Genomic DNA, 22845 nt, shown 5'->3' with positions numbered 1-22845 from the left:
CAACAAATATTTCTACTTATACAATCTTGTTATCGATTCCTTACTTGATGTACAAACTATTGTTAGCATTAGTTCTCTAGAAACCAATCTATATAAATTAGTTGTGCAACCTCTCGTACCATGCTCTAGGAGTTTGTTTTAGACCATACAATGCTTTGTGTATTTTGCAGACTAGGTCCCTTCTATCTAGATCAACAAAACCTTTTGGTTGTTCAATGTAGACTTCTTTATCAAGAATACCATTGAGAAATGTAGATTTAACATCCATCTGATATACCTTAAATCCTTTATGTGTTACATATGCAAGTAAGGTCTTGACACCTTCTAGTCTTGCAATAGGAGCAAAAGTCTCACCATAATCAATTCCTTCTTCTTGAGAGTAGCCTTTACATATCAATCTAGCTTTGTTTCTTGATACCTTACCATATTCGCTCAACTTATTCTTGAATACCCATTTTGTTTCAATCAGATTTTTATCTTTAGGCCTAGGTACAAGAGTCTAGGTTTTGTTCTTCTCTATTTTATCTATTTCTTCATTCATAGCCTCAATCAAAATTTCATTTTCCAATGCATCTTTAACATTTCTAGGTTTAAAAATAGCAAGTAAACATGTACCTTCTAGCTTACTTCTCGTCATAGTACCTTCTAATTTATCTCCAATAATATAATCTGGTGCATGATGCTTCTTGACATACTTAGCTAATACATGTTCTTTGTCTTTTGACTGAATTCCACTATCTTCATTTTGAATTTCAACTTTTGGCTCTAGTTGTTATGTTTGTGGCTTGGGTCCTTTAGACTCAGTAGGCATAAGCTCAGTAGCTTTAGACTAAGACTCGGTTTGAACTTCTTGCAACTTGATGACTGAGGAAGACTTGGGAGTTGAGGTCTCCTTATTGAAAAATGTGTTTGGCAATGTATCAGGTTCAATGTAGACAAATATCTTGTAGTCTTCTGGTTCCTTTTTTCTTTCTTCTTTGGTGCTTTCTTAAAACTCATCGATTCTTACATGTGCACTTTCTATGATTTTATGAGTAGACAAATTCAAACACCTATATGTCTTACTTCTGCAAGAATATCCTAATAATATACCTTTATCACCTTTTACATCAAACTTTCCTTTTCTAGATTCTTTCAAGATATAACATTTACTTCCAAATACTTTTAGGTAACTTACATTGGGTTTATAGCCATACTATAACTCATAGGGAGTTTTAAATGAGTCCTTATTCAACTAAACTTAGTTTAAGGTATGAACTATAGTGCTAATAGCTTCTTTCCAATATTTGATAATAATGTTATTTTCAATCATCAAAGTTCTTACACAATCCATGATGGATCTATTTCTCCTTTTATCTATTCCGTTTTGCTCAAGGATTCCAGGAGGCTAATACCTATCTTTGATTCCTCTTTCAATGCAAAAATTATTTAATTCATTGGAGATGAATTCACCACCTCTATTTGATCTTAAGAATTTTAGTCTTTTCCCTATTTATTTCTCTACTCTTGCTAAATACCATTTGAATTCTTCAAATGCTTTTGACTTTTCTCTAAGATACATAAAATTCATCATTCTTGAATAGTCATCAACAAAAAGAATAAAGAATTTTTCTCCACTATATCTTTTTATCCCAATAGGTCCACACAAATTAGTATGCAAAATTTCCAAGATATTTTTAGATTGATAGTTTTTTCTTTTAAAACTAGTCTTTCCCATTTTGCCAATCTAACAATTCTTACATAAACCAACATCTGGTTTCTTCAAACTAGGAATGCCTCTTATTTTCCTAAATTTTCCTAATATTCACCATGTTATCAAAATTTACATGACATAACCTTATGTGTCATAACCAAATTTCTTCAACTTGAGCAATCACCAAGATCAAGATAAAATAGGTTACATTTTATTTGTTTACCTAATCCAATCAGCTTTCCTTTGTCATCTAGTGGTCTTGCCTTGTCATGCATGAATCCCACCTTGAATCCAATATTTATTAGTTGTGCCACACTCAATAGATTATGTTTTAGTCCTTCAACCCAATAGGAATTATCACACACAAGTTCTTTGGTTAATGAGATTCAACCTCTCCCTTTATGCAACAAGGTTCATTGTTTCCAAACTTTACACTACCACCATCATAGTCTTTAAAGTGTTCAAACTTTGTTTTGTCACCAATCATATGATGTGAACATCTAGTGTCTATGATCCATGTATCATTTTTTCTCACATGAGAGATAACTACCATCTTATCTTCTTCTTCATCAAATTTATCTTTTATAGCAATGTAAACTATTTCATCTTCATTTTTATTAGAATCTTTAGCCATAAAACAAGTCTTCTTACCTTTGTTCTTGAATGATTTATGATTTTTGAAATCCTTCTTGCCATTCCACTTGTGAATTTTCTTCTCATCTTTATCTTTTTTTGAGCACCTGGCAGCAATATGGCCAATCTCTTCACATGAAAAATAGATTAGGGGAAGTTTGCCTTTTTATTTTTCTCTGCCTCTAGAATATTTCCTTGCAAGTAGAGCTTCAACAACTTGAAGGTCACTATTGGAACTTTCCTCTAATTCTTCTTCACTTTTTGACTGAATGTGCTTTATTTTCTTTCCTTTTTTCTTTAAGTGAAAGCTTGGCCTCAAATGAAGATTCAATATTCTTGGAAGCTGGAACATAATTGTCATAGTTGTCTAACTCAAATGCTATCAATCTTCTCACTAAGGTATCCAAGTTATCTTATGATTTGTCTCACATCTCCTTTCTTGAATAGCAGATACTCTAATTGCATAGATAGGAAGTAATGTTCTGAAAACTTTACTTACAACAGTTTCTTCCTTGATTTCTCCTCTAGAAGCTTTGATTGCACTGGTACTAGCTTTCATTCTTTCCAAATATTTGACAACATTTTCATCTTCTCTCATTCTCATTTAATAGAACTATCCTCTAAAGCTTTCAGCTTTGGCTCTCCTTACATTGTCATCACTACCATAGATGTCCTTTAGCTTATTCCACATTTCAAAAGTGGTTTTGTAGTCCTTAATATCATCAAATTCCTCATAGCTAAGAGCATATGAAATATCTATCATCATGGTGTAGTGGTTCTTTTTCTCAGCAATATCCCCAATAGATAATCTACCAGTAGGAGTTGTTTATTCTTCATCAAGGTATTTGCATCTTGAATGACCAATGGAAGCTAGTTGAAGTCTCATGATTCCCTACCATGCTGAAAAGTTTTCTCTATTAAGTTTTGGAATGTCTCTCTTGTAAGACATCTTGATCTTTAGCTTAGGTCCTTGAAACCTTTCTTGTAAGCACCAAAAGCTTTAATACCATTTGTTGTAAATACATATGGAGTAACTAAAAAGGGAGATGTGGGGGGGGGGGATTGAATCAATTACCAAAAATATATATCCATAGATCCCTTAGATATCTGATAAAACTAATACTATTGTCACTTGATAAACATACTAAAAATGTTGTAACTTGATAAATGCAAAGTGTGATTTACTTATAAGTGAACTTAAACATTTGCAGTGATTAACTTGCAAGCATAAAAGAAATAACATGGACACATGAGACACTAGGACTTAATGTGGAAACCCAATATGGAAAAAACCACCAATATATCTAGTTACTGATTTTCACTCTTTTGAAGTGAGCCCTATTAGGAGCCAACCTGGGTAAAGGTTACAATACACACTGTTAAGTGTGACCTTGTTAGAGGACGTAATTGCCTTATTATTAGTGGCTTTTCAAGAGGTCTTAAAATAATTCAATGGAATAGTCACCTTGTTAGAGGATTTAACTAGCTATTAAACCAACTCTGTTAAGAGATTTTGGAATCACTACTACAATGGTAAGAAAGTAACAATGAAATGATTTGATTGAGATGCAACTAAATTTCTAATAATAGATCTCTATTTTCTTGATATTAGATCCTTCTTGATCAAATATTACTTTGCTACTCCACAGGATATCTGACTATCCTTCAAGTTTGCTCACACTTCCCTTCTTAATCAATCAATACACTTGCATAATCACTCATATATTAGAATCTCAACTTGACCTTTCATTTATACCATCTAGATTATCAAGTCCGCTTAATTAAAAATTACAATGACCAATAAACATTACTATAGTCAACTGAAATCAATACTAGAAATAATTAAACTTCATTCAAGAAAATCCTTCATTGGCCAACCCTACTTGGTAAGCACTGGTCCTAGCATGATTTCCTATGTTGACCAATAGGTGTTTGGTTAACACAATGAACTTACCAAATCCTTTGGCAACCAAGTGAACTCGGTGAACACTGACTCTGACCAACTTTCCTTTATTAACCATGAGAGCTCGATTAACACTACTTTCTACCATAATTTACTTTGATGCTCAAGTGAGCTCAGTAGACACTGTCTTTGCAAAGTGATCTCCAAGAATGCTCTGTAGATAAGAAAAACTATCTTGTTAACCAAGTGAGCTTGGTAAGCACAGACTGATAACTGATATGACATTTGTGTAACACCAATGACAACACACAATTAGACAATTGTATCCATATAAAGTTGAGATTGCATCATATGTCTTATGTGTAATGCGCACTACTACCAAAGTAGTGAAGGACACAAGGGATAAAGTTATGAATAGTTTGAAGGAAATTTTTGATGATTGTATGATGATAATAGTAGTTTGAGGCAGCAAGATAGAATTTTTTTGACAATTTTTGACTTTTTGACCTTTGTCATTGATATCAAATGGGGAGAATTCTAGAATAAAATTGTGTATTAAGTTATGTATGTAGTAATCATATCAAAAAGAGGATCATTTTTAATATGAAGTATACGTAATGTAATAGTATAATTATTATAAATTTTGATTAAGTTTTGTCACTTAGAAAATTTTCCTTATTTTTTTGCCATCAATGCCAAAGGGAGAGATTATTGACGATAGGCTTTATGTAGTGATGTAAATATTTTCATTTACGGGAACACATGATGTACATGTCGTAAAAAACCTCAAAAATAAAGATACTCAGCTATTGGTACTCAAAAAATTGTCTATGTATGAAATTGGTTCACAATAGTGTATTGTTTTGATGTATAACTTGTTTATATGATGTTATCTAGAAGAAATAGGTTAGATGGAATTAGTATACATATTGACAATGTGTATAACCTTGGACATTAGTACAAGAAAGAGATATTCATGTTTTATTAGTGAACAAAACAACATAATTAAAGGTAAATAAATTATTTTGTCTACAAAATAATTACTTGACGAATTAGGGTCGACATCTTAGATGTTTACTCTAGATTGGAAAAGTATATTGACCTAGCAGCAATTTGTGAAAAGGCATGGTATTTATACAAAGGATATCTTGCAAAATTAAGTGTGCATTGTAATGTCAAAAGTGATATGCAAACTTTTTTTGATGCGATATATGTGAATTTTTGAGAACTTGATTTTGTGATTCAAGATTAGGTTGAGGAAAAAGATCAAATAAAGAAGGTATAACATCTATATACTTGAGGATTTTTTTTTTGGGTACTGAGCTCTTCTTTTAATTGGAAGTGCATATTTGGGTAGTGATCTCTTATTGCATCCATTGTACTACACTCACATAACAAGGTTGGAATCTCCTAACAAGGATTCAAAGTATCCTAACATGGACTCCTATGTACTAAATAATTTTATAGACTCCTCATAGGGTCCATCATCTAACAAGGAACATTTATATTAGTACATCATCTAGTGGGCATCATCTCCACCAGAATTTTCCCTTGGCTAGGGTTTCCCTAGTTAACAAAATATGGTGTTATGAGTTCTCTCTATGCATGGTTATCATTGTTGTTCAATATTATTATTTTTCTTTCATATGCACCATTCAAATTAATAATTAATATTGAATTGGCAACAAAAGTTTGTAAAATACTAGTTGACCCTCCCTCAGTATTCCCTATTTCTAACATTAAATGTCCAATATTAAATGTGAGGTCAATGGGTTAGGTAGCACATGGTTTATCTTTTACCACTTTATGGTTTTGTGGGTCTTGCCACTATATAAGAAACCATAGGGGTAGTTGTAGAGACAAGACAAAAAGGAAAAAGGAAAAAAAAAAGAGTTGAGCAAGACAAGGCTTGGCAAGTTATCCAAGGGAACATCTGTGAAGTTTGGAAGAATGGCATATGATGTATGGATTCATGCTTATTCAAATGATTTTCTTAGTTGTGTTGGAAATATTATGAAAAACTAAGTTACTAAGAGGAGAGGGGTGAATCAGTAACTTATAAAATTTTGAACTTTAATTACCAATTAAATTCTCATATGTATTTTGATATAGTTGCATGCGTGAGAAACAAAAACATGATAGCATACAAAATACTTTAATGCACAATATTTGGTGACCTAGAAACCTTTGAAATAGAAAATAAAACTAGGGTGGGGATAATACCTACAAGCTTTAGTATTGCAATATAAAATTGGTTGGTTAAGGCTTACATTAATCACTTCTAATGATCTGCTCTATTAAGAGCAATAAAGATTGCTATGTCCACCTTGTTAAAGGATTTACAGACATAGAATTAAGTATGTACACAGTAAAGAGATTTACACAAGACTATTAGGTGTACCTTGTTAAAGGATTTGACTAATCTACCTCTTAGGATGAAGCAGTTGCCAATTTATGATCTGCAACTAGGTTTGTTGAATGAGATTCCTCTGAGTGTATAAATCACCTTGTTTTGATAGATCAATCTTTGCTACTTCTTATACTAATGTAGCCCTTGTAATTCACTCTTCTTCTTTTCTCAGATTACATTCCTTCCATTCAATTACAATTTCCCACTTTGGAAGTGATAAAAATCATTAGTGTATATATACCAATCCAATTATAAAATTACAAAGTCAGTCACAATACAAGTTTACACAAATATTACAAAGTCAGCTCAAACTGTAGGAACTTAAGTTCTAAAGACTAGCTCAATGAGGTCCTAATACTCGGCATCCACTGTCAATGCTCAACATCATCATGCACTTGGTAGACATAGAATCTTGGTCCATATAGATCACTTCCAAGTAGTTTTGAACTTGATCTATACTGGTGACTCAATGAATATTGTGAAACTCAATATATAAATTGAATCACTTGATTCACACTAGATAGCTCGATTAATGCTCTCACTATGAGCTCAATATAAACTAAATCAATTGGTTAGCACTGAGTGTCTCAGTCAACATTGGATTCACATCACATCAACTATAAACTTGGTAAGTGTTGCTCAACTTGGTTTGCACTAATCAACTTGGCATACACTAAGATGCTCAATTTACACTGCTAATCATTTTCATAGTAGTAATTGCATGATGCAAACTGAAATCTATCCAAAGGACTCGGTAGCAATTGTAGAACTTGGTAATAACTGAAATGCTTGGTTAATATTATTAACTATATAACAAGTTTGGTAGATACTTACAATCTGAATAAGTGTATGTCACTAAAGAGAAACTTGACTAAAATATCTACAATCTCCCCTTTTGGCATTAGTGAAAAAAAAAATTCAAAAGAGTTCCTTTATAGCTTTATCCATCACCTTATGATTCTAACTTAGTAGATTCTGCTATTTTTGAGATTTTTTAAAATTGGTTTTGTAAGAAATATATTTTTGTACATGGTAATGCTCCTCCATAATATAATACATAGTATACCATACATTTGATATGTGCATCTGAATACATCTTCTTTACTTTATACAATATACATTTTCTTTACAATCTTTCAATCTTCTCCCCCTTTCTCCTTACAACTTCTTATATCTTCTTCCCCTTTTGACATAATTCCAAAATGTGACAAGAAATTTGAATTTAGCTTAACGATAAGTGCCAAATTCTTGTCCCAATTCTCTTGCAATACCTTGCATGTGTGCAATACAACCTGCACTTCTGCTAACAATTCAATCATGTGGTCTACAATAGAGAATTTATTATGATGGATGATCATTTTTGAGTGTGCAATGTGCTCCTATAGTGCATCCATGTTTAGAAGAATCATGTTCTAAATATCTATCAATGTAGATCTGATTCTTGCCTCTTCTCTAAGCAATTTTTCCAACATATCTATCAAAAATCTAATCTTATTGAAGTGGGCAAAGCTTGAACTCTGGTCAAGCTACAATTATTGTGCACTTGTCTTAAGATCCTCATCAATTTAAGAAAATTTTTCTTTTTATTTTCTTTGCAAAATTTGAAATATACTTAATTTACACAAAAATAAATATACTTTGATGCATGAGGTCTCTAGAGAGCTTAAAATAGTAGATAAATCTAATTGGTGAATGAAAATTTGTTGAGCAATAAGAACTAAAACTTTATTCTCAATTTTTTTCTCAAATTTTTGTATTAATTTGTCCTATCCATCTAAATCTTCATTATATTTGTGGACTTCCTCTTCTAAGTGATACAAAATTGATTGAGAAGTATCAAGCTCTATTCCTAGAGCCTCTACTAGAATATTCTTAGCATCCTCAATAATCTTAAATTCCTTGTTTCTTTCCTCTCTTAGCCTTTGTTGGTTGGCTTTATTTTTGTGTATTTCACCAAAGGTTTGCATCTGATCAAGATCAAGATTAGAAATATCCCAATTAGGAATCACAATCTCCTCATCAAGATCTATGTCCTCTTCCTTTTCTTTGCCTTTACCTAAAAAATGTGTGCTTAGTTGAGGCTTGGTCTCAAATGTCTTTGCACTTATTGCTTGCTTACTAGGAATGGAAAAAATTGTTGAAATAGTAGGACTCACTACAAAAATGGATACTGCACTCATTGAAATAATAGTAGTAGACATACTTGATGTATCCAAAACTGATGTAGAGGGAAGACTTTTCATCTCAGTAGATGAAGTGTATGTCACTAATAAAAAACTTGACTAAAATTTCAACAAGTTGTGACTATGGCTTTCAACTTCCATGTTTGTATTGTAATGGTATTTTTGTTGAATAAGATATGGTGATGGATTCATTTGGAGGCATAGTTTTTCCCTCAATGAGGGTTTCCTAGGGTATATATTGTGTCACATTTTTTGGGTATGTTGTCTATGCTCTTGCTATGAAGTTGTTGATGCTATTGATTGGAAAACTTAAGTTGGAGGCCAAGAAGATTAGAGATAGAGATGACAATGAAGGCCAACCAATAGATTAGAATGTGAACCAAACTATGATCTATATTTTCAAAGTGACTTGTGTGTGTTAGATCAAACCTGTTGTTATTTTCTAACCATTTTACCAATATTGAAATTCTGTAATAAAGGTTGACCTAATAGTCACATATAAATTATTTAATCAAGATGACATTCTAATGGAATGTTTTTAAGTCCTTTAACAAGGCCACTCCTAACAGAGTGATTAAATCCATTAACAAGGTCACATTTAAAATTTTGTTTTGTAACCTTTAATAGGGTTGGCTCCTAACAAAAATCACTTTAAAAAAGTGAAAGATTGGTTACATGTTACTAGTGATTTTTCCAAATTGGGTTTCCATGTTAAATCCTAGTGTCATACTTGTGTGAATGTCATTTGAGATGTTTTATTGTAAATATTTTACATCTTGCAAGTTCGATAAGTATTAGGACAATGGACAACAATTTTATGTTACTATTTATTTACTACAGAGATTGAGCTATTGAATTCTTAGATATGGATTAGTTGAAGTTTTTAAAAGTTCAGTTAGTACATCTAGACCTTTGATAACTAATTCATCCTCCTCCCACCCCCAACCTATTCTAAATATTATAACAAGTGGTATTAGAAAACTGGTGCTTGTAGAGAAAAGTTTGAAGGTACTTGGAGTGAAAGACCAAAATGTACAAAAAGTAAGTGCGAAAGTTGAACAAAGACAACTTCCATGCATGATAAAGTTTGGTGATATTGCATCTATCTAGAATTGGGGATTATGCAATATACTATACGAAAAATGCATATGTGGCAACAAAAATAAATTTGTTGACAACTTAATAGCTAAAAGAGAAATAAGAACAAAACCAAGCATTGTTGGAGAGATTTCATCAACCCTTACCTATGACAATTTTGATGGCATAAAGGATTGCACTACTACAAAGAAAATGTGGGATAAATTGTAGACAATTTATGGAGAAGACACAAATCATTTTGAGAGAAAAATCGAAAAGCTTGAGAGAAAAGTTTGATGAAATGAGAATAATGGAAGGTGAGAATATCGTTTAGTATTATGGAAGAATAAAAGAGGTGGTAAATGTTATAAGAGGAGAAAATAGAAATATTGATGATGAGACTGTGATCAAAAAGGTATTGAGAACTCTACTTCCTATCTATGCTATTAGAGTTTTTGAAATACAAGAATTGAGGTTACTTGCTTTCAAAATGTCAAATTTTGATAATTTCAATCTTACTTCTATTGAATCTACATCCAAATATTAATTAGATATTAGTAAGAAAGGAAAATCAAAATGTGTGACTAGTAACAGTGATGCATATAATGATGAACTTGATGAGAAAAGGAAAATATAAATCTAAACTTCTTATATTAAAAGATTCATCTCATAAATTTGGTCGTATTTCTAAAAGGGAAATAAAATACAAAGGAAGAAGAGATGATCAAGAGAATAAGAGAAATAAGGACTACAAATACAAAAGTAAGAAAACTATTACATTGTTGAAGAAGAAATTGATAATGAGTCTGAAATTAATGATGAAGAAATTATTTATGTTGCTATGGAAGATAATTTTGATGATGATAAGAAAACTACATAAATCTCATGTGTGAGTAAAGCTGATAGGTGGATAATTGAAAGCGGTTTCTCACATCACATGACTAGTGATAAAAGTAGATTTGAAACCATGGAACCATGAAAAGGTGGTTGTGTTAAGTTTGGTAATAATGCACCACATCTTGTGAAAGGTAAAGGATCAATAAAATTGAATAATAAGATAAAGTGTGATAATATTTATTGGGCTAACGGACTTAACTATAAATTTTTGAGTGGTTCATAGTTGAACAAATTAGGATACAGAGTTGAATTCCATCATAGGAATGCCAAGATATTTGATGGTACTAGTGAATTGATTTGAAGTGGTGATCAAATCAAATGTAAGTTGTGTTGGAAATATAAAAGGGAAAGTAAACCCTAAGAGGGGGTGTGGGGGTAGGGGAGGGGGGATGGGGGTGAATCAACACTTAAAACATCAACCTTCAAAATCATTCACCACACATCCATCTCATAATCTATATATGAAATAGAATACCAAAATAAGCATATACATTCATAGCATGAAAGTAAATAAACATTTAACACATGTATGACACAAGATATTTGGTTACCTAGAAACCCTCCAAGGAGAAGGTAAAATGGGAGTGGGAATGATACCCACAAATCTTCACTACTGTAGTAATAAAGTGTATCCAATGAAGGTTAAAATATTTTGATCATGAAACATTATCTATCTTGTGAAAGGTCTACCTTGTTAAAGGCTTTACAAGATTGTTAGATCTTACCCTATTAAAGGATTTCAAAATCTTTTTAGTGTTGGAAATCTAATTGAAAAGAATACTATCAAAGAGGGAGATTTTTGAGAAGAAGGGAGATTGGTTAATAAAGAATGTTTTCAATCATTTTTTTTCCATTGATGTCAAACATGATGTTTTATAAAATGACAATTTATTATAAGATCCAAGTACTATGACTTAGTTGATTGATGAAGAGTATTTAATCAACAAGATGTAAAAAAAGTACCTAAGGGAAAGGTTGAGTTATGATTTTGTAATAAAGTGCAAGGATTACTTAAGACAATGATAAAATTATTTATTGAAAATATACTTGAAGATGGAAATGTTGGCCACACTTAGAAACACTAGAAGAATAAGTTGTAACAAGGTTGACTTCCAAGCAAATTTTTAGTTAGACCCAAGCAAATGAAAATCTTAGTGGATGCCAAGTGAATCCACAGTAGGTGTCGAGTATCCATAATATGTAGTTGATATCAAGTAACACAATATGTGCCAAGCACTAGAATTTCAATATTGTCAAGTTGCTGCATTATTTGAAAAGTTAAAGATTCACCAGACTTAGCCAACATGATTGTTCATTGAATTTTGTGAACCGAATGAAGGATAAGGATGATGAGCTAGAGGCACAAAATTTTATGTAAACTATTTTTGAGAAAATTCAAGAGGATTCTTCAAGATGTGTCTAGAAGAAACAAGATGTGGGATACATTCAATGAATCCTAACTAATCCATTTGAACCAAAATTAAAGGAGGAAATAATAGAGCAAGAAAGAGGATTCTAGACTTCTATTTAAGGAGTCATAGACCAAGAAGAAAGAGTTGCTAGTGTACCAAATTGCAAAGTGGCTGAAAGGTGTCAAGGAGAAGGTAGAATAGACAACAAAGACTCTACTTAGATAAGTGGTCAGAGAGATGATTACACTAGTACATTGAGCATGAAGACTCAAGGAGACAAAGCTTTAAAGGAGGATAAGTTTTCAGAGCTGTAGAGACTAAAAGCTAGGCAATGTGAAGATCTAAATAGTGATCTAAAATCTACAAGATAAGAAGTGGATTGTAATTAGGTCAAAACCTCTTATTGCTACTCTCTAGCAATTGTATCAGTTAGGGTAAAAATCCTATGGACTTAGGTTGGTTTAACAACCATTTGGAAATCCTTTCATAGGGTGACATTCCAAGTGAATGTTCTAAAGTCCTTTAACCATGCCCACTTCTAATAGGGTGGTTAAATCCTTTAACCAGGTCACATTTAATAGTGTGTTGTAGCCTTTCATAGGGTATCACTTTAGAAGAGTGAGAACTGAGTACCATGTTACTAGTGGTTTTTCCCAAATTGGGTTTCCATGTAAATCACTATGTTATGTGTTGATTTTTCATGTGTTATGCTTCCATGTTGATTTATAGTAAGTTGCTAAGTAGGAAAGTTTAAAGCTTGGATGAATGAGTAATTGAATGGGCTCACTTACACTTAGTGAAACAATTTTAATTGGAAATTTAGACCTTGAATAACTAATTCACCCCCCCTCTTAGTTATTGTAAAGAATTTCTAACAATTGGTATTAGAGCCATCTGCTGATTTAGTTTAAAGGTACTAGAAGTAGGAAGATCAAGATGTCCAAGAGAGAAGTTCCCAAGCTCAATAGAGATAACTTTGCTAAATGGAAAAGTCTAATGAAACTACACCTTGGATCAATAGGTGACTATAAAAAGACCTCAATTGGAGTGGAACATGTAGATCTAGTTGGACCCCTCTCTATAGATGATTTGAACAAAAGGAAGGAGCACAATAAGGAAATGTTGGAGATTGCCTCTGCACTTAGTTATGCTAAATTTGATGACATCAAGGGATATGAATCTGCATTGAAGATGTGAAAAGCTCTATTAGATATCTGTGGAGGACATCAGAACGTTCAAAGAGAAAAAAGAGAAAGCCTTAGAGGAAAGTTTGATAACATTAAAATGGAGGAAGGTGAGAATGCTACTCAATATGCTACTAGAATGAAAGAAGTGGTAAGTGCAATTAGAAGTTTAGGTGGTCAATTAGAAGATGACACTATCAATAGAAAATACTTAAGAACCTTGCTCCCTAGCTATGCTATTAGAGTTTCAGCCATCCAAGAGTTAAGATGTGTACCAAAAATGCACTAACTTTTGAAGGAATAGTAAGAATACTTACTACATTTGAATTGTTCAATTTTGATAACTACAGACTTGAGAAACTTGAATCTACTTTCAAGGCCAAGCTGATATTGAAAGACACTAAGGAGGTGAAATCAAATAAGAAGAGTAGAAAAGGAAAACATGCATCTAGTGACAGTAGCACAGATGAAGAAGATGTGGAACAATTGGAAGCATTACTAGTGAGAAAATTTCATAGAGGCAAAGGAAAATTTAAAGGTAAGCTACCTATCATTTTTTTTAATTGCAATGAAGTAGGTCATATTGCTACAAGGTATACACAAAAGAAGAATTACAAAGAAGGAAATAAGTACAAGAAAAAAAGAGAAGAAGATAGTAGAGATTACAAGGAAAAAGGAAAAAGATGCTAAATTGTTCAAGAGAATTCTGGTGAAAATAATGATGAAGTAGTCTATGTAGTCATAAATGATGAATTAGATGAAGATGAAGCAACAAAATTGGTAACCTGTGTGAATAAGAATGACAAGTGGATCATAGATAGTGGATGCTCACATCACATGACAAGAGACAAAAGTAATGATACTCCATGTCAAATCAAAGGAAAAGGTTCTATTAAACTTACAAAGAAAATATCATGTGATAATGCATACTATGTTGAAGGATCAAACTACAACTTGCTAAGTGTATCATAGTTAGGCAATGTAGGTTGCAAAGTAGAGTTTGGAAACAAAACTGGAAAAATCTACGATACTAATGGAAATCTAATAGGAAAAGGTGAACAAACTAGGAGTAACTTGTTTTACCTAGATATGGAAGATGCAACCTGTCTTATTGTTAGACTTGATGGGGTGTGGTTATGGCATAAAAGGTTGTGTCATTTTAACTTTGATAATCTAATTAGTATCAACAAAAAGAAGAAAGTCAAGAGGTTGCCAAAGCTGAAGAAGCCTGAAAACACAATGTGCAAACAATGTCAACTAGGGAAGATGACCAAGTCATGTTTCACAAGAAAAACTTACACTTCCAAAGGAGTATTAGAGCTAGTCCATACATATTTATGTGGTCCAATAGAAGTACAAAGCTACCAAGGAGATAGATACATAATGTTGTTTATATATTATTACTCCAAGATTATGACTGCCATGTTTTTAAATCAAAAAATTGATGCATTTCAAATGTTTAAGTCATATTTGGCCAGAGTTGAGAAAGAAATAGAAAAGAGTCTAAAGTTCTTGAGATCAAACAGAGGAGAAGAATTTACATCAAAAGAATTTTAGACATTTTGCAATGATAAAGGAATCAAGAGAAAAACATCAGCACTAAGAACTCCCCCTTAGAATGGAATTGCAAAAAGAAATAATAGATTAGTGATAGACTATGCTAGAATATTGTTGATGGAGAAAAATGTTGCTTTGAAGTACTAGAGAGAAGTTTTAGGTATTACTGTTTACACCCTGAATCGAGTCCAAGTCAAGAAAGGTACAAATGCAACACCTTTTTAATTATGGTATGGTCACTCACCTAATATAAATTATTTCAAAGTATTTGGTTGTAAATGCCACATTCTTAAAGATATTAGAAATGGCAAGTTTGATGCAAAGAATGATGAAGGCATATTCCTTGGATACTCCACTAGAAGCAAGGCATATAAGTGTTTAAATACTAACACTAACAAGATTGTGCAGAGTGCAAATGTAAATTTTTTTGAACATGCAAAAGTCCAAGTTGATGAATCCAAGAAATCAGAAGATTATAGATATCTTGTATACTTCTATGAAAGAATGTCTATTGAAGATAATGCTACTAGCCAAGTTGGGAATCAATAATAAGTTACAATATCAGCTGAGTTACAACTAGTGAATGTCGAGCTACATTTGGAAGATGAGTTGCAGAATGAAAATAATGCACACTCTAACTCTAAAAAATAGTACAAATGGAAGAAATGATGAAACACTTGAAAATTATGTGCAAATTGACTCTAAAGCTGAAGAACCAAACATGGAAAGAAGGATAGAACCAAGATTATCCAGATATATGAGAAGACATCACCTGATAGAAAAAATCATTGGTGACAAGGATGCTAGACCAATGACAAGGAATAGATTAAGGAATGAATCATGTCTAATGAGAAAGATTGAGCCCAAAATAGTGAAAGTTGCACTGCAAGATGATGACTGGTATAAAGCTATGGAAGAGGAGATAGATTGAATTGAGAAGAAAAACACCTAGACCCTAGTTCCTAGACTAGATGATAAGAATGTAATTGGTAACAAATGGGTGTTTAAGAAAAAAATTGATGAGAATGGTGAGATAACAAGAAAAAAACCAAAATTACTTTGCAAAAGTTATGCACAAGAAGAAGGACTAGATTATGGGGAAATAGTTTCCCCTGTATCAAGGATGGAAGTAGTCAGAACATTACTTGCAGATGCTACCTACAAAGGTTTCAAAGTCTATCAAATGGATGTATAGTTTGCTTTTCTAAATGGTATACTAGAACAACCAGACCAATGCATATAAAGGGATAGACAACGTAAGAGAAGTCAAAAGGAGCAGTACAAGATCAAAGTAAATAGTAAAAGAAAAAGGATGATCAAGAAGAAATAGTAGAAAAGAAAAGGATACAATAGCTAAGAGGGAGAAGTAGAAGAAAAGTAATCAGGATAACAGATTAGAGAAGAAGATGTGAAAACTAATGGTAACACATTTTTCTTTTTGGCATTTGACTTACTATTCTAACCTAGTTAGTATTTTGATAACATGGTTGAATAGTTTGGTCTGATGGTTGATCAGTTTGGTTTTCCATCAATGCCAAAGAGGGAGATTGTTGGAAATTTGAGTGAAAAGAATAATGTCAAAGAGGGAGATTGTTGAGAAGAAGGGAGATTGGTTAATAAAGAATGTTTTCAATCATTTTTTTGCCACTGATGTCAAACCTAATATTTTCTGGAATGAAAATTTCTTATAAGATCCAAGTACTATCACTTAGTTTATTAATGAAAAGGATTTAATCAACAAGATGTAACAAAAGTACCCAAGGGAAAGGTCGAGTTATGATTTTGTAATGAAGTGCAAGGATCAATTAAGACAATGATAAAATGATGTATTGACAATATACTTGAAGATACAGATGTTGGCCACACTTAGAAACACTAGAAGGATAACTTTTAACAAGGTTGATTGCAAAGCTTAACTAAGTTCATTAGTTAGTGTCGAGAAAGCTAGTTAGAGCCAAGAAATTTTTTAGTTAGAGTTGAGCAAATGAAAACCTTAGTGGATGCTGAGTGAATCCATAGTAGGTGTCAAGCATCAGTAAAATGTAGTTGATGCCGAGTAACACAGTATGTGCTGAGCACCCAAATTTTAATAGTGCTGAGCTACTGCATTATTTGAAAAGTCAAAGAGTCACCACATCTAAGCCAACATGGTTGTTACATTTAATTTTTTGAACTAGATGGACGATAAGGATGATAAGCTAGAGGCACAAAATTTTATGTAAACCATTTTTGAGTGAATTCAGGAGGATTCTTCAAGATGTTTCTAGAAGAAACAATATGTGGGTTAGATTTAATGAATCCTACCTAATTCATTTGAATGAAAATTAAAGGAGGGAAGAATTGAGTAGGAAAGAGGATTCTAAACTTCTATTTAAGGATTCATAGGCCAAGAAGAAAGAGTTGTTGGTGTGTCAAATTGTGAAGTTGTTAAAGGGTGTCAAGGAGAAGGCATCAAGGAGGAGGTAGAATAGAGCATAGAGACTCTGCTTAGATAAGTGGTTAGAGAGATGAGTTCACTAGTACATTGAGTATGAAGACTCAAAGAGACAAAGCTTGAAAGGAGGACAAGATGTTAGAGTTGTAGAGACTAAAGCCAAGCAATGTGAAGAGCTAAATAGTGATCTAAAATCTACAAGATAAGTTGTGAATTGTAATCAAGTTAAAACCCCTTATTGTTACTCTCTAACAATTGTATTAGTTAGGGTAAAAATCCTATAGACTTAAGTTGGTTTAACAACCATTTGTAAATCCTTTAAAAGGATTACATTCCAATTGAATGTTCTAAAGTCCTCTAACTAGGCCCACTTATAATAGGGTGGTTAAATCCTTTATCTAAGTCACATTTAACAATGTGTTGTAGCCTTTAATAGGGCAGGCCTTTCATAGGGCATCACTTAAAAAGAGTGAGAATTGAGTAGCATGTTATTGGTGGTTTTTTGTAAATTGTGTTTCCACCTAAATCACTATGTTATGTGTTGATTCTTCATGTGTTATACTTGCATGTTGATTTACAGTAACTTGCTAAGTAGGAAAGTTTAAAGCTTGGATGAATGAGTAGTTGAATGGGCTCACTTACACTTAGTGAAAAAGTTTTAAGTGGATATTTGGACCTTGAATAACTAATTCACCCCCCCTCTTAGTTATTCTAAAGTATTTCTAATAGTTAGAAGTGTTCTTGGTAAAAGGACATTGACTTACAATGAAGTAAGCACCCTATTAAAGGATTTAACCAAGCCTATTAAGAATAATTTGTTAAGAGATTTAACTGATTCACCTATTAGAATGTCTTAGTAATCATCCTTTTGTTAGCACTCTGTTGCTTGATGATAGATCACCTCTTCCTTGATGTGTACTTGATCCTCCCTGATCAGATGTATCTCTATTGTCTTCTAATTCCTTTCCTCTATTTTGCTCTAACTGATTCTATAGCATATCTTAATTCATAATTACTTATTCACCATGAATTCTTTATTTTCACATGCAAAATTATTTCATTTCTCCTTACACACACATGCAAAGTTTAGGGTTTGTCCTCCTTGAGAAGACCTAGGTGACTCAAGGTTAGGTATGAATCAATGATTGTGATTCACCCATATTATCAATTAATTCTTCCCTTTTTCTAATTGGCTACATTTAATGCATAGGGATTTACAATAAGGATTGATTCTTATCATAAAGGATTAAAAAATATCGTTAAGTTGGCTCAAAAAATGATTTACATAGCAGTTTGTGCCATTACAAATAACTATTTCAAAACTATATTACTCAACACTTGAAGTCCCTAATGCTCAACATCAATTTGTAGCTTTAATATTGTAACTCGACCTATGAATGACTCAACATCTATTGATCACTCAACATTTAAATAATTTGGAACTAACTATGTGCTCAACACTTGAGTGACTTAGCACTTAATAGTTACTCAACACACATTGAATATCTCTCATTCAACATATACTATCTGACAACTTATGATTGACATGCATCACTTGATTGGTATGAACTAAGAAAATGACTTAATTATATTGTCACTCATATGTCAAAAATAATCTAGATTAACAATCTTCCCCTTTGACATGAGTGGCAAAATACTTGGTCATGCATGAATAAACTTAGCCTTTCAAGAATAACTTAGATAATATACAATTACATATGAAATTTCAAAACTTATGAGTCATTGGTCAAACCTCAAAATTTAATAAGTCCTCCTGAGTTGATTGTAGCATTCAGAACTAAAAACTGAATACTCTTTCTGAGTAGATTCTACATAGGCTAACTTGCTGACTCAGTTTTTGCTTGATCTTCAAAACTTATCTCTCCTTGTCATGCATTACTCCCCCTTGATATATACTCCCCTTTTTGATACTTATGTCATGGTATGTACACTTATAGTGTGTTTTTCCAAGAAATTTTTGTGGACCTCAAGTATTATCTTCAAAGCTACCTCCAATGATTTGATTTGAATGGCTAAATTGGAAGAAAGATGAACTAAGCCTTAATGTGTTAAAAGTTGGGGATATTTATACATTAATGTCTTTGTAAAGGCTATCTCCTTGTGAAGTATTTCCATGTGTGGGGTAAACATGGATTGGATGTTGATCAATGTAGCTCAAATATTTGCATCTTGAGCATGCAGAGCTCCCAACTAACCCTAGAAATTCATCAAATTCCTAAAGTGCCTCTAACTCTGAGCTAGAGAATGAGGTATATTTGTACCTATTTTATTCATATCTTCCTCAAAACTATTAATATGGCACTACACTTCTTGTGTGAACAAAGTTGTATCACACAACTTAGTGTAAAGTGAGAAAATATTCTCTAAGATTTTCTTTACTCTATTAATCTTGGTTGCTAATTCAATCTAACTAAGTGAAATAGCACTTGATATCATTTCATTTACCTTTCCTTGAAATTTTCTCTTAGACTATTCAAGTAATTTTACATTGGAATCTAGTTATGTAGCACAAATATATTCTACAATGTTTACCAACTACTCCATGATAGGTTTTTCTTCTTCATGTGTTGTTAGGCTAAATTCATCAAGAAATATGTCCTCAATGTATTACAATGATTTCTTCTACCTTATCTCCCTTCTCAGAAGTTCTTGTTCCTTTTTCCTTGCAAGTGCATCTTGTAGTATGCCCATTTTTTTAATAGTGATAGTTCCAATGTTAAATGTTGGTAGAACAATTACTTTATCTAAGTTTACATCACCAAATTATGTAACTACATCTATCTTGGATGAACTAGGAATAGGCCTTAATGATTGTAGAGATGTAGCTTCTTCACTCAACCTATGAAGTTCTTAACTTGGAGGAGTAGTAGTTCTTGGAAAAGTAACTGGTGTTTGTATTGCTAATTGTTTCTTAGGCTGTGTAGTCAAGTCTGACTCTTCTATTCACTTCTCTTCTTTCCTTTCAACTACAATTTTATCTTGAACTTGTGTTGTAGGTGCAAGAGTATCTATCTGACCTGTTGAAACTTGTGTTGTGCCTTGTGCTTCTATAGAAACTTTTGATACTAACACAATGTGTATGAATTTTTTGATGTTGGTCACAGATGGCTCCTTTCTTTGCTACACTACAAGGGGTAATGTAGGTTTTATCATACTAAATTGAGGGGTCATGTGCTTAGTAGATGTAGAAGCTTAGTCCATACTAATTACTTCCTAGTAGTCTAAACTTGGTCTACATTGGTGACTTAGTGAACACTATGAAACTCAAAATATAAACTGAATCACTTGATTCATATTGCATAGCTTAGTCAACACTATCACTATGAGTGTGGAATAAATTGAATCACTTGGTTGACATTGTATAGATTGGTCAATACAAAATTCACATTACTAAAGTTGCAAACTTAGTAAGCAATGGAGAACTCGATTCCTATTGAGAAATTTAGTAAACACTATGAAGCTCAGTTTACACTGATAATAACCAACCTAGTAGATGTTGCTTAGTGTGAACTGAATATTGTTTCTTGAAATTGGTAGTAATTGTAGAGCTTTCTAGAGCCTAAAATACTTGGTTAACATTGTTAACTATACAATAATCTTGGTAGCTACTAACCATCTAAATAAATGTGTGTCACTAATAAACAAACTTGACTGAAATGTCAACATGGATGACTAGGGATACCTAAGAAGGATATTTTCTTATATCTCTCCATATTGTTGACATTGCAATCAAGTTTGTTTATTAGTAACACACTCTTATTTAGATAGTAAGTATCTATCAAGCTTATTGTATAGCTAACAATGTTAATCAAGTAATTTACACTCTATTCAATTCTATAGTTGTTATCAAGTATTAGGAACATTATTCAGTTTGTGCTAAGAAGTTTCTACCAAGTTGGTGATTAGTAGTATAAATGGAGCTTCTTAGTGTTTAGTGAGTTTCTCAATGAAAGCCAAGTTCTATAATGGTTACCGAGTTTATAGTTACAATAATGTGCATCCAATGTTGACCAAGCCACACAGTGTCAACCAAGTGATTAAGTTTATACTAAGCTCATAGTGATAGCATTGACTAAGCTATGCAGTGTGAATCAAGTGATTCAATTTATATGCTAAGTTTCATACTATTCATTGAGTCACCAGTGTAGACCAAGTTTAGACTACTTGGAAGTGATCATTATGGACCAAGCTTCTATTTCTACTAAGTGCATGATGATGCCAAGCATTGACAGTGGATGTCAAGTATCAAAACCTCACTAATTTAGTCTTTAGAACCTGAGTTCCTACAGTTGGGTTGACTTTGTGTATTTTGTGTAAAGTTATATTGTAGATGACTTTGTTTAATTGAAAATTGGATTGGTATATATGTAATGTATTGTATCACATCCATATATGATGATAAGATATATGAAACAAATAGAAAAGAGTAGAAGCGTGAAGTAAAAGGCTACAATAGTATAAGGAGTAGCAAAGATTTATCTATCATAATAAGGTGATCATTAAACTCAAAGGAATCTCATTTAGAAAACCAATTTTTAGATCATAGATTAGCCACTGGTTCATCCTAACAAGTGGAATAGTTAAATCCTTTCACAAGGTAAACTTAACAATCTTTTGTAAATCTCTTTACCAAGTGCATACTTCATTATATGTTTGTAAATCATTTTGCAAGGTGGACCTAGTAGTCCTTATTGATCCTAATAGGGAAAATCATTGGAAGTAATCATTATAAGCTTTAATAGACCAACTTTATATTGTAGCACCAAAGCTTGTGGGTATCATCCCCACCCTAGTTTTACTTTCTATTTGGAAGGTTTCTAGGTCACCATACCATGTCAAAGTGTTATGAATATTTTAATAGTTTTATTTTTTCATAGATGCAATTACATCAAAATGCACATGAAGAATTACTTGGTAAATAAAGATTAAGTTTTATAAGTTTCTGATTCACCTCCCCTCTTAGTAACTTAGCCTATCATATATATATTTCCAAAAATTGGTATTAGAGCTTTTTGATTCTCAAAAAATAAGTTAAACAAGTTGAGCAAAGATCAGAGGTAATGAAGGTATTTAGACTTGATAAGGCTATTGATAATGAAAAGCTAGATTTAGAATTGGCTATTGAGAAACTCAAGAAAGCAAAGGAGAAACTCTCTCAATCCTTGAAAAGGAGAAAAGATCTTGCAATTTAGATGAATGAAAAAATCTACATTGAATGAATAATTAAAGAAGTTCATTTAGAAAACAATTTAGATGAATCCAATGAAGTAATTAGAGAACTATTAGAAAAGAATGACACAATTCAATAAGAAGTTACAAAGCTGAAAAGAGAGCAAGAAATCTAGTCAGTGAGATTGTGTAAAGTCATGGAAAAGAAAAGAAAGATAAGAAAAGAGTTAGATGGTAATAATAATGAAATTTAGTAGGCAAACTTCATTAAT

The sequence above is a fragment of the Cupressus sempervirens genome, chromosome 2, assembly GCF_028749045.1.
Source record: "Cupressus sempervirens isolate cs-2001-9-10 chromosome 2, ASM2874904v1, whole genome shotgun sequence".
In the NCBI taxonomy this organism is placed as follows: domain Eukaryota; kingdom Viridiplantae; phylum Streptophyta; class Pinopsida; order Cupressales; family Cupressaceae; genus Cupressus; species Cupressus sempervirens.
The sequence above is the reverse complement of the archived record's forward strand: the minus strand, read 5'-3'. Positions refer to the sequence as shown.